This window comes from Triticum dicoccoides, chromosome 3B (genome assembly GCF_002162155.2).
Source record: "Triticum dicoccoides isolate Atlit2015 ecotype Zavitan chromosome 3B, WEW_v2.0, whole genome shotgun sequence".
Lineage (NCBI taxonomy): Eukaryota > Viridiplantae > Streptophyta > Magnoliopsida > Poales > Poaceae > Triticum > Triticum dicoccoides.
Window position 1 is genome coordinate 42,170,956 of NC_041385.1, and position 12,433 is coordinate 42,183,388.

Below are 12,433 nucleotides of genomic sequence, written 5' to 3' on the forward strand. Positions count from 1 at the left end.
GCCCGGAACCCCCGCCGGAGCCGCCCCGCCGCCCTGCCGTCGTTGGTGCCACCTGCGCCGCCTCGTCGCCTCGCCTCATCCCCGCCAGCCTCCCCAGGCCTCGTCGATGCTCGTCGTCCCCGCCGGCAACCTCCCCCGACGCCGCCCGGATCAATCTTCGCCGCCGAACAGGACTACCTCGTCGGACTGCCTCCCCGACGCCGTCGTCTCCGTCCTCCGCCCCAAGCCCCGCTGCCCCAGACCCTACTCCCCCTGTGAGGCCCTCTCCTCCTCTCTCCCTCGCGTGCACGCGCTCACGCACCGGCGCCCCGCGCGCGCCCACTAGGGTCGTGCCCCGCACGCGCCCATCCCGCATCGGCGCCCCTGGCGCCCGCACAGCTCCGTCCCTGCTCCCTCGCCTCCGTCGCCCCCTGTTCCCCCGCAAGTGCGCCTCCCGTCCTCTGAACTTGGCCGCGGCCCCCCCGCCCGCGGCTCCCTCCGCCGCGCCGGAGCCCCAGCGGTGGCCGCTGGTTGATCCCGTGCCTACTCCCGTTGTCCACGGGCGAGGCCACCAGACGGGCGCCCGCCCGCACCCGCTCGGGCAGTGCCCGCCGCCCGCACCCGCTAAGGCCCCTGGGGCCCATGACAGATGGGCCCCATGCCCATAACGTTTTATAAAAAAAGAGGAATTAAAAATAAAAATAATAAATAAAAAAATGATTTAATAAAATTAATTATTAATTAATTAATTATCTAATGAATTAATTAAGTTAATTAATCCGGTTTAATTAATTTAATTAACTAGTTAGGTTAATTAAATAGTAATTGAATTAACTAATCTGTAATTAACCTAAACAGAGAATGACAGGTGGGTCCCACTGGACCCACATGTCAGGTTTACCAAGTCAACTCTGTTGACTGCTGACGTCAGCATGACATCATGCTGACGTCATAAATCCATTTTTCGAATTAATTAAATAATTAATTAAATTCTAGAAATTAATAAAATCTTTAGAAAATCATATCTTTTAATTCGTAACTTGGATTAAAATATTTTCAACATGAAAGTTGCTTAGAACGATGAGACGATTCCGGATACGCAGCCTGTTCATCCACCACACACCCCTAACATATCAAACACGCAACTTTCCCCCTCCGGTTCATCTGTCCGAAAACACGAAACACGGGGAATACTTTCCCGGATGCTTTCCCCCTTCGTCGGTATCACCTACTACCGCGTTAGAACACATCTAGCTCTGCTTGTTGTCCTGTTATGCACTTGCTTGCTATGTATTTACTGTTTCTCCCCCCTCTTCTCTCCGGTAGACCCCGTGACGATGCTGATGCCCCTGTGGTCGACTACATCACCGACGACCCCTCTCTCTCTTGCCAGAGCAACCAGGCAAGCCCCCCCTTTGATCACCAGATATCGCCTATTCTTCTCTATACTGCTTGCATTAGAGTAGTGTAGCATGTTACTGCTTTCCGTTATTCCTATCATGATGCATAGCCTGTCCTTGCTACTACTGTTGTTACCATTACCTGCTATCCTACTGCTTAGTATAGGATGCTAGTGTTCCATCAGTGGCCCTACACTCTTGTCCGTCTGCCATGCTATACTACTGGGCCGTGATCACTTCGGGAGGTGATCACGGGCATATACGATATACTTTACACAGTTACATTACCTGTGATACTGTTCGGAGATGGGGGATGAAGGGGCAGGTGGCTCCATCCTGGTAGAGGTGGGCCTGGGTTCCCGACGGCCCCCGACTGTTACTTTGTGGCGGAGCGACAGGGCAGGTTGAGACCACCTAGGAGACAGGTGGGCCTGGCCCTGTTCGGCGTTCGCAGATATTTAACACGCTTAACAAGATCTTGGTATTTGATCTGAGTTGGCTACGAGCCTATACACACTAACCATCTACGCGGGAGTAGTTATGGGTATCCCGACGTCGTGGTATCAGCCGAAGCACTTCGTGACGTCAGCGACTGAGCGGCGCGCGCCGGGTTGGACTGCGTTAACGCAACTTTCTTTGTAATGGAGGTTGCTAGGTCTGCTCACCGGCCACGTACGCAACGTGCAGGTGTGCTCAGGGCGATGGGCCCAGACCCCTGCGCGCTTAGGTTTAGACCGGCGTGCTGGCCTCTCCGTTGAGCCTAGGTGGGGTTGCGACGTGTTGATCTTCCGCGGCCGGGCATGACCCAGGAAAGTGTGTCCGGCCAAATGGGATCAAGCGTGCTGGGTAAGTTGGTGCACCCCTGCAGGGAAGTTAATCTATTCGAATAGCCGTGATCTTCGGTAACAGGACGACTTGGAGTTGTACCTTAACCTTATGAAAACTAGAACCGGATACTTAATAAAACACACCCTTCCAAGTTCCACAGACAACCCGGTGATCGCTTTTCTACAGGGCGACGAGGAGAGGATCGCCGGTTAGGATTATGCTATGCGATGCGACTGGTGATGCTACCTGGAGATGCTACTTGGAGATGCTACTTGGAGGACTTCAATCTACTCTCTTCTACATGCTGCAAGAAGGAGGCTGCCAGAAGCGTAGTCTTTGACAGGATTAGCTATCCCCCTTTTATTCTGGCATTCTGCAGTTTAGTCCACCGATATGGCCCTTTACACATATACCCATGCATATGTAGTGTAGCTCCTTGCTTGCGAGTATTTTGGATGAGTACTCACGGTTGCTTTTCTCCCTCTTTTCCCCTTTTCCTTCTACCTGGTTGTCGCAACCAGATGCTGGAGCCCTGGAGCCAGACGCCACCGTCGACGATGTTTCCTACTACACTGGAGGTGCCTACTACTACGTGCAGGCTGCTGACGACGACCATGAGTAGCTTAGGAGGATCCCAGGCAGGAGGCCTGCGCCTCTTTCGATCTGTATCCCAGTTTGTGCTAGCCTTCTTAAGGCAGACTTGTTTAACTTATGTCTGTACTCAGATATTGTTGCTTCCGCTGACTCGTCTATGATCGAGCACTTGTATTCGAGCCCTCGAGGCCCCTGGCTTGTATTATGATGCTTGTATGACTTATTTTATTTGTAGAGTTGTGTTGTGATATCTTCCCGTGAGTCCCTGATCTTGATCGTACACGTTTGCGTGTATGATTAGTGTACGATTGAATCAGGGGCGTCACACCTCCGTCCTCCATTCTCCACCCTAAGCCTACTAGCTGGGGTCTGCGGCCGGGAAAGAGGGATCACACATGGTGTTGATAGCGTGGCCGGCTGGGTCGAGGTTGCCATTGCCATTTGCGGCTGGTGGAGGGGAGAGGGGTCGGGTTTGCCGCCGCCATTTGCGGCTGGTGGAGGGGAGAGGGGTCGGGGTCACCACCGCCATTGGCGGCTGGTGGAGGGGAGAGGGGTCGGGGTCACCACCGCCATTGGCGGCTGGTGGAGGGGAGAGGGGTCGGGGTCGTGAGAACTATCTGAAGCCGCCATAAATCCTGCAGATATGAAGGCCACTGTCCAGTCTATATATTGACCATAGTCACTTCCTTTTTTTGCGGGATAGTCACTTTATAACAGAGTGAATTGCAAAAAACCACCACATTTGAGGCTTCATATGCGGAAAACCACCAAGCCGCTAATCATTTGCAAAAATCACCGCGCATTCTGTAAACCTTTTGCAAAAAGCACTGATCAGGTGATTTAGCCCGTTTAACCACTTTCTGACAGGTGGGGCCGGAATGTAAGGAGCTGATTTGGCAACAAATTGACATATACCTCCCTGGATCTTAAAACAAAAAGCAATCAAGCCCCTCCCCCTCCCCCACAGAGGGCATCTCCTTCCTCGCGCGCAGCGACAGGGGAGGCACACCGGCCAGCAAGGCGCGTCACGGCGTAGGAGATGTCCCCGCACGCGCCGGCCGTCTTCACAGAGCAGGATGCCATGGCAATCCGCACGACTACACCTTCCATGCGCTTCCACCTCCTACCCGTGCATCCCGCCATCCCGACGGCGCCTCCCCCTTCTGCTTTCTCCCTCCTTTCTCTTTTCCCAGCCGGAGGCATGCACCATCATAGGAAGCAGCAGCGGCGGTGATCAGCATCGGAGGCAGCAGCAACGGTGGCGTGCAGCACGAGTAGGAGCAACACCGAAGCAAGCACCGAAGATAAAATTTGCCTGCACATGAGGTTTAATAGCATTGTCAGAATTTTTATTTATATTATAGATACACAAATAATTAATATATTTATAATTTTACCTTCAGGAACAACCAAACCCCAACTAGTAACAGCCCATCTTAGAACAGCTTGATCTGATGCAGAACCCTCCCATCCAGCAGCGACATAAGAGAATGTCATGTCAAATGACACTGCTGCCATTACATTTTGAGACGGATAACCATGTCTATTTCTGTAAGGAGTTTGCTTATCAAGCCTGATTTTTGCTTCAATGTGTGTCCCGTCAATTGCTCCTAGGCAGTTCTAGTGGGATTTTTTTGTTATTCAAATAAGGATGTTCACATGTTGTGGACATTGTACTTATGAAAATCATATGTAAAAGGAGTATCTTCTTTGAATAGAAATTATACCTTGAAATATGGTTAGAACCTTGCGTCACCCAATATTTTGGATGGGACTCGATTGCTTGGATTGTTATGCAAACATCACGCAAACCGTTTATGGCGTCTAAAACTTTGTTGAAGTGTCGGCTGATTGGTTCGGCAGAATGCTGATATCTATCTTGCATGACACGGTTTCTAACATTGTGACCAATTGTATGTAAAAACATGAGTAGTTGTTCGTCCACTGTCATTCGATTTGTATCCTTAAGTAACTTTCTCTCGCACAAAGCATCCCGCAACAAGTAGAATGTGTGCTTCTCAAGACGAATTAGTTCATAAAATCTAACTGGATGTCCCTCTAACAACTCTATTGTTTTCTGAGCACCAGTTAATATAGAGGTGTTACGAGTTGTTTTGAATAACCTTGTAAACAACACATCAAGAAATAAGGACACTGCAGAAATGTTGTTAATAAGCACTTGCTCAGAGTCAGAAAGTTCATCATCTGGCACATCCAAGCTGTTCATAGTTCCCTGCACAATATACCCTATTGATATCATCTTAGGATATTTGTTTAAAATATATCAGTGTTGAACCATCAAATGAACAATATAAAATTGAAAAGAATGTTCATTATTTCACACAAGCTGATAAAACATAATGGAAACTGTTTTCGGAATGTACGACAAAAACTGAAATAAAATACTATGCTCAATGGTGTATTAAAAAAATTCTAAGGATCAAGAATCCAAAGCTTCCGTGTCTCATCATCCATCTCAATGAATATGACCCGTTTATCACCACCTGTAAATGCCTTGACCGCTTTTAGTTTCTCTTTGGGATCTAGATTACTGATACTATTTAATATTGCCATACACGATTTAACCGAGTAAGCTTCATTTTGTTGTGCTACTGTTTTCTTCGCTTCAGCAATGCTAAGTGATGCATCTGCAAGGCGGTCAATTGCTGATATGGCATTGTCGGCTGTCCGTTTTTGCCCTCTTCCAGTTTCTTTTGATCCACTTCCAGTGGACTTCTTTTTTTCTTGCTCAATGGTAGTTGACTTCTTGATGAAGACACCAGGGGAAGCATTGCTTTCATCAGAATCAATCTCATGAACTTCAACATCCATATTGAGATCAGTCTGTGAAGATTTGCTTGTACATGCAGCATCTTTTCCTTTGCTAGATACGGCACCAGCTCCAGATGTTGTTGAAATAGCACATATGGCTGGAAGATCTACCCAGCTAGGCCACACTTTATCTCGATATTCCTGTAGTGACTTATCCTTCTGCAAGTTATTTAGTTTTTGGTTAATACTATGATATGAGAACTTCATATGGATTCTACTCGCAAATCCTTACCTTAACTAGTTCTTCCCAAATTTCTTCTGAAGCTTTTATCATTTTATCATCGTCGTCCCAACCAAATCCCGTGAGTTTTAGAAGTCTGTCCATGGTACTGTAGCAACTCCTGTAGTACTTATGACGATTTTTCAATTGTTGTAATTCAAGTTTCTCTACCCTTGAATTGTTGAATTGTCCTAAGATATCTCGCCATGCTTTCTTTGTGTAACCTGTTCCTTCTTTCCCTCCCTGTAGACTTTGATCTTTCAATATATTGAGTAGTATTTTGTCCTCTGAAGATTTCCATACATGGCGCTTAGCTTTATCTGTCTTCTCCTTCCTAATTATTTTGTCCTTCTCATCATCCATATTTTTCTACAGGGAGATACAAGCAGAAATAATGCAAGATGAGTCGTTTGGTTCATTACGATAAATCTATGAAGTGGAAGAAAATGAGCATGCCACTAATATTTCGATCTTTTGATGGGTAATCATGTGGTCGTTGTACACAAATGGGAGTCTAGAAGTGAACTAATCTTTTGTTCAAAGTGTGACTGGACACTTCAATTTTTGTCGCATGTTCGCCTAATGGGATGTTCCCTGACCAGTTACTTTGCTGGGTTGCAGCCAAGATCTCAGTTACTATAAAGCTGGGCTCAGTTGCCCCACTTTTTGCCGTCAACTTCACATTGGACATCATAACGTATTCTGATCTTCATTTGCTTACTTCGTAGCTCTTACCATACACTATATAATATGGATAGGTATGATTGATACTTATGCAAAATTATCCTTATACTGTGATTTAAACTGTATTCTTCTCATGAAAAACTAACTACTGCACTTGGATATATATACTGATTGACAATATTATTGTGGTTCGGTGTTGGATTATTTTAATATGTATGGTGCATTTATAGAGCACCCTGATTCTCGTATGTGCCATACATTCATATTTAGGAATTACTAGGTTGTTGGATCTTGTATAATATAGGAATTGCCTAAATAAAATTATCAGGGGTTGTATGGAAAATAGGGTTCGCTACCAATAGAATTAATTCAATGAACAGTAGCATGAACGTATTACAAAAACAATTCGTACTGCAGAATTTAGTAACTCTACTTATCTTACCGTGTAGGATGGGTGAAGCCACGAATCCTGATTGAAGACGGGAAGATGATGATAACAAGAGCTCGATGGAGGTGTGCAGTCCTATTGAAGATGGCCAAGTTCAGATCCAAAGGCGATGTATTCCATCCGGTGCCTGTGGCCGCGGATCGCAGCCAGCCTGTGCGATCTGTGTGTAGAACGCCCCATGCGGCCAACAAAATCCTGTTATATAGGCAATGGAAAAAGGCGGGAGGTGAGTCGCAGAAAGAAAACTTGGCGCCAATGCGGTTGTTCAGGAAAAGGCGGAGGCGGAGATAGGCAGTTGCGATCTGTATTTGTTAATCGCGTTTGTGGAAAAACGACTAATACTCGTTTTTCCATAAACCTGGAATTCTGGGCTTTTGTGAAACGAGTTTCCTATATGCATGGGTTGGTTGGAGGAGCCAAACAAGATTTTGTACGGTTAGGCCGTTTATCTGGCTTATGGAAATCCCGATCTCTATGTTCCCCTTATCCAAACAACGCCTAAGAGGTGGGCACAAGACACGATATACACGTACAAAATATATTCAACAGTTCTAACTCTCTTCTCGTCCCCTCTCACTCTCATGCAACATCAGGGGACGTACCAGGTGGTCCAGTCCATCAACGGCGAAGACCCATGCATTCATCGGCAGCCTCTGGTGAAGACGCCCGTCACCTCCAGCCCCCTCGTCGCATGGTACCTCTTCAACCTCCCCGCCCACCGCACCGCCATCAGCCCGCTCCTCCGCGGCATCGAGGTCGGCCTCGCCCATGGCTACCTCCTCGTCGGATCCTTCGCCCTCACCGGCCCGCTCTGCAACACGCCAATTCACGGCCAGGCAGGCACCCTCGGCGCCATCGGCCTCGTCTCAATTCAGGCTCGCTCGTGGCCCGTTCTGGACCGGACCGTCCGGTCCTGGCCCGCTGAAGAATTTGTTCGGTTCGGTTACTGAATTTCGGCCCGAAATTTTCTCAGTCCGGTCCGGTCTTTGCCTGGTCCGACCGAGCGGACCGAAGGTGCACGCCGTTCTTCTTCATCGCGGCCACCGGCGACGCCCTGGACGTGTCCCACCCAGTGCTTTTGATGGGAACCAAGTACTCACTCACGCTATTGACACAGGCACAGGGGCAAGAGGTAGAAGAAGACCCAGATCATGCGTTGCCTTTTCTTTTTTCCTTGTATTCAGTCAAACAGAGAATAGAAAGAACGAGAGTGTCGGCGTTTGATCCGATAATCGCGGCGCCATTTTTTTTTTGACTGGAAATAGGGATCTTTATTGCATGATAGAAATTGTGTTACAATCAGCCATAAGGCTTGCAGCTATAAAGGATGGAGCAGACTCCAACCAACAACCTGAAACCGATAAAGTAGTGGCATGTTTAGCACATAGGTCAGCTCCAACATTGGCTTCCCTATTGACGTGCCGAACCAAAAAAGATGCAAACTCCATGGCTCTTCCCGTAATTTCATCGAAGATAGGCGTCACAACCGACCTGGGGTTGTAATGCGAGTTCCAGAGATTCACGACCTCTAGGCAATCAGACTCCATTACCACATGCGAGTAGCCCCTCAACTGTGCAAATATGACACCTTCTCGCATGGCCAAAACTTCGGCAATGAAGGGATCCATGACACCGGGTAAAGGCTTACTCCAAGCACCCATGAAGGAGAGATGAGAGCGCGCCACCCCCCCTGCACCTCCAGTTCGAGCTTGGCTGTCGATCGAGGCTCCATTCCTGACTAGTCCTTCGCTGCCGTTTCCTTTTAGGGCATGTACAATGGTTCTATCTTAGTAATGCCACGTAGGATAAATGATGAGGTGGAGGAAAGAGAAATCATAAGAGAAGGTTTGTCTTCTCTTAATTAAGAGAAGGCAAGAGATGATCTCTTAGCACAATATGTCTCACCATGTTTTTAGGAATAACTAGTTATTGAAGATAAGGCTAAGAGATGATCCATTGTAGACATCTCTTTTTGTCATCTCTAATATACATGCAAGACTTAAGATAAGACTATCTTATCAACCATTGTACATGCCCACTAACGAGAGAATCCGATAATCATGCGCCCATCCCATGCTTCCGTTTCCTTTTATCAAGTCTGAACAGAAAACAGAAGGAACGCCCTATTCCTACGTGACTTGCTTACCAAATCTATACGTGCTACCTTTGTTTGGATTGTAATAACTGCCCCACGATTTTAGGTAACAGTAGCAATCCAATTCAATTAGTACATAAGTTCGTAAAAATCATTCTTAGAAATACATCACTACTGAAAAGAAAAAGAACGACAGAAACAGGCTCGATCCTATAATCAGGGCGTCATCCCACGACTAACTTCACGTCAGATTTGATCCCTTAATCAAGGCAAGGCCCGCACACACAAAATCGTGGGCTAATGCACGCCCAACAATACTTGCATGCGACAGAAAAACTGCTAAGGAGCAAACACGCGCAGGCTCATGGCTAACAATGGCACCCCGGCTGGCGCCGCCGCGTCCTGTCTCTTCCATGTGTGCACCAGCGTCGATCTCGACCATGGAGCGCCCTACACCTCCTCCTGCGCTCTCCGGCAAGCCCTGTTGCGCGTTGTGCCCTCATCTACGCTGACCACGGCCGGTCCTTTCGGTCCAGCCCGGGCTGGAGCGCTGTCGGTCCGAGCCCTGAAATCAGGACCGCCCAGCTGGTCGGTCCGGTCCGGTCCGGTCTGCCGGCGGCCGGTCAAAACGGCGGCTCGGTCAGGGACCGGACCGGCCCGGACCGTGTCCACCCTGAGTCTCCATCCTCAGCGTCTGCCTCATCATGTACGGCGTCGCCTCCTTCAACGAGGGCGTGCCCTCCACCGTGCCCGCGCTCATGCTCACTGGCCGCAAGAGGAGGCCGACAAGCTGCAGACCGCTGAAGGGTGGTCGCAGTTCACCGGAGGCTTCTTCTTCGGCGGTGTCTCCGGCGCCATCTGGGCCTACTTCCTCCTCTACGTGCTAGACCTCCCATACTTCTTCAAATAGATTATTATTGGCATGCATGTACGATGGGTGCAGATGATGTGATCTCCTCTTGGTGGGTTGCTTGAAAGAGTCTATGTATAAATGAATTTACATGTTCCTCACAATCTTTGTATGGACCGATGATACTACGATATTATAACATGCGAATTGTTAATTTCTTAAATAATGCGTGCATAAACGAAACCCCATAAGAAACATAACTTATAACCTAGATGATGTGATCTCTTCTCAGTGGTTGCTTGAACGAGTCTATGTATAAATGAATTTACATATTCCTCAGAATCTTTGCATGGATGATACTACGTACTACTCCCTCCGTTTCAAAATACTCCCTCTGTATCAAAATAGTTGTCGCTGGAGTAGCTAAATTTCAACTAGTCCAACAACAACTATTTCGGTACAGAGTGAGTACTTGTCATCAAAATAGATAAAAAGGGATGTATCTAGAACTCAAATACGCCTAGATTTTGATGATAAGTATTTTCAGACGGAGAGAATACGTATACCAAAGATTCAAATAGTACACTACTGAACAAATCGTCCTTACCGAGTTCTTTGCTCTTTGTCAAGTACTCGGATATAGGATCACGGTAAAAGACACGTAAGCTGAGTGTGGCTCTCGGTTGCCAAGGGGCTGCTATGGAGGGCTCGGCAAACAAGAAACACTCGGTTTATATGGTCTATGCCGGGATCCTCTGCTATGGCACCCGGCAAACAAGTGTCAGGTGGTACGGCCGTTTGCGCTTGACGGCTCCATCACGTACAGTCCATCTAAGCCGAGATTCGCCGTCATGTACTAGGAAAAATAGTTAGAAAATTCTTTTTCCCTCACAGTAAATGTATGCCGAGCTCCCGCGGCCAAGCACTTCGCAAAGTATTTAAGTAAATCCTTTTTCTCCCATGGTATAAATGTTTGCTGAGCTCCCTGTCTACACAGCTCGGCATAGTTCTCAGGAAAAAGCTCGCAGTTTCAGTGTAGTCAGGTCATGCCACGTGTTCCGAGTATTTGCGTTCTCACGAAAAAGCTGGCCGTTTCAGTGTAGAGCTCTGCACTTGATCAAGGCTGACTTCACCGAGAGCAGAAGTTGGCAACAGGTAACAAGATAGAGTAGTACTATCTGTTGTATCCTAAGTCCCTGCAATTGAGAACACAACAGATATATGTTGTTTGACACAATTTCATGTCACATATATCACACAACACATTATCACATCGTTATAGCTCAAAGTGACATCACATATGAATTAAATTCTTATATATCAACAAGTTCACAACATAGGTCACAACAAGTTCAAAACATAGTTCACAATTTACTACATAATCCATCAACGAACACAAAACATAAGAAACAACCTGTTCGCAAGTTCACTACATAGGAGGGGTACGAGGGTCAACACATCACGATAATCCTGGAGGAGGAGTAGGAGAATGAGGAGGGCTGCCACGCATCATCATCGTGCACATTTCCCGTAACCCCTACAGAGGATGAGGGTCGACACGTCAGCATTGTTCCACGTTGGTCAACCGGTTAATATGCATAGGCGTGGATATGGGAAAGTACTAACCGCTAAGTCGGATGTGAGCTTCTCCCTTTTCGCCTTCATAGCCTGCATCGATCCATACGCAGAAGAAGAGCATGTGAGAGTACCGGGTGACATACCCAGGTGGACGTACCAGGTGGTCCATCCCATCAACGGCAACCAATTCATCGGAAGCCTGGAGAACCCCCTCCCCCATCACTTCCATCCCACTAGTCGCATGGTACCTCTCCAACCTCCCCACGTACCACAATGTCGTCAACCCGCTCGACCGTGGCATCGAGGTCAGCCTCGCCCACGGCTACCTCCTCGTCGTCCCCTTCGCTCTCACCGGCTCGCTCCATAAGACGCCCGTGGCGCCATCGATTTCGGCTCCATCCTCAGCGTCTACCTCACCATGTACGGCATCACATCGTTCAATCAGGGAGCGCTCACGCTCACTGGCCGCAAAAAGGAGGCTGACAAGCTGCAGACCACCGAAGGGTGATCACAGTTCACACGAGGCTTCTTCTTCGGCTGTGTCTCCAGCACCGTGTGGGCTTACTTCCACCTCTATGTGCAGATGATGTGATCTCTTCTTGGTGGTTGCCTGAATGAGTCTATGTATACATGAATTTACATTTTTTTCCTCACAATATTTGCATGGATCGATGATATTATAACATGTGAATGGTTAATTTCTTAAATGTTGCACGCATAAACCAAAACCAATCAGAAATACGCGGCGTTGCAAACTGAGCATAACTTATAACTTAGATGGCTAAATTCCTTTCATGGTATCTGCCCACTCGTATTCAAGTTCTAGACTTGACTCGCATTTTTTGAATTTATTCCATACTTTCTGGCGATATCCATTTAGTGGTATAGCGTGCCCGTCTACTACGAAAGTGTTTCCAGCGACTTC

The 12,433-nt window shown here is 47.7% G+C and overlaps 2 pseudogenes; both read left to right on the forward strand.

The window, feature by feature from the left end:
* Nucleotides 1-7,566: 7,566 nt before the first annotated feature.
* Nucleotides 7,567-10,015, forward strand: LOC119279218 (annotated as a pseudogene).
* Nucleotides 10,016-11,476: 1,461 nt separating this feature from the next.
* LOC119279219 lies at nt 11,477-12,100 on the forward strand (annotated as a pseudogene).
* The last annotated feature ends 333 nt before the right edge of the window (nt 12,101-12,433 follow it).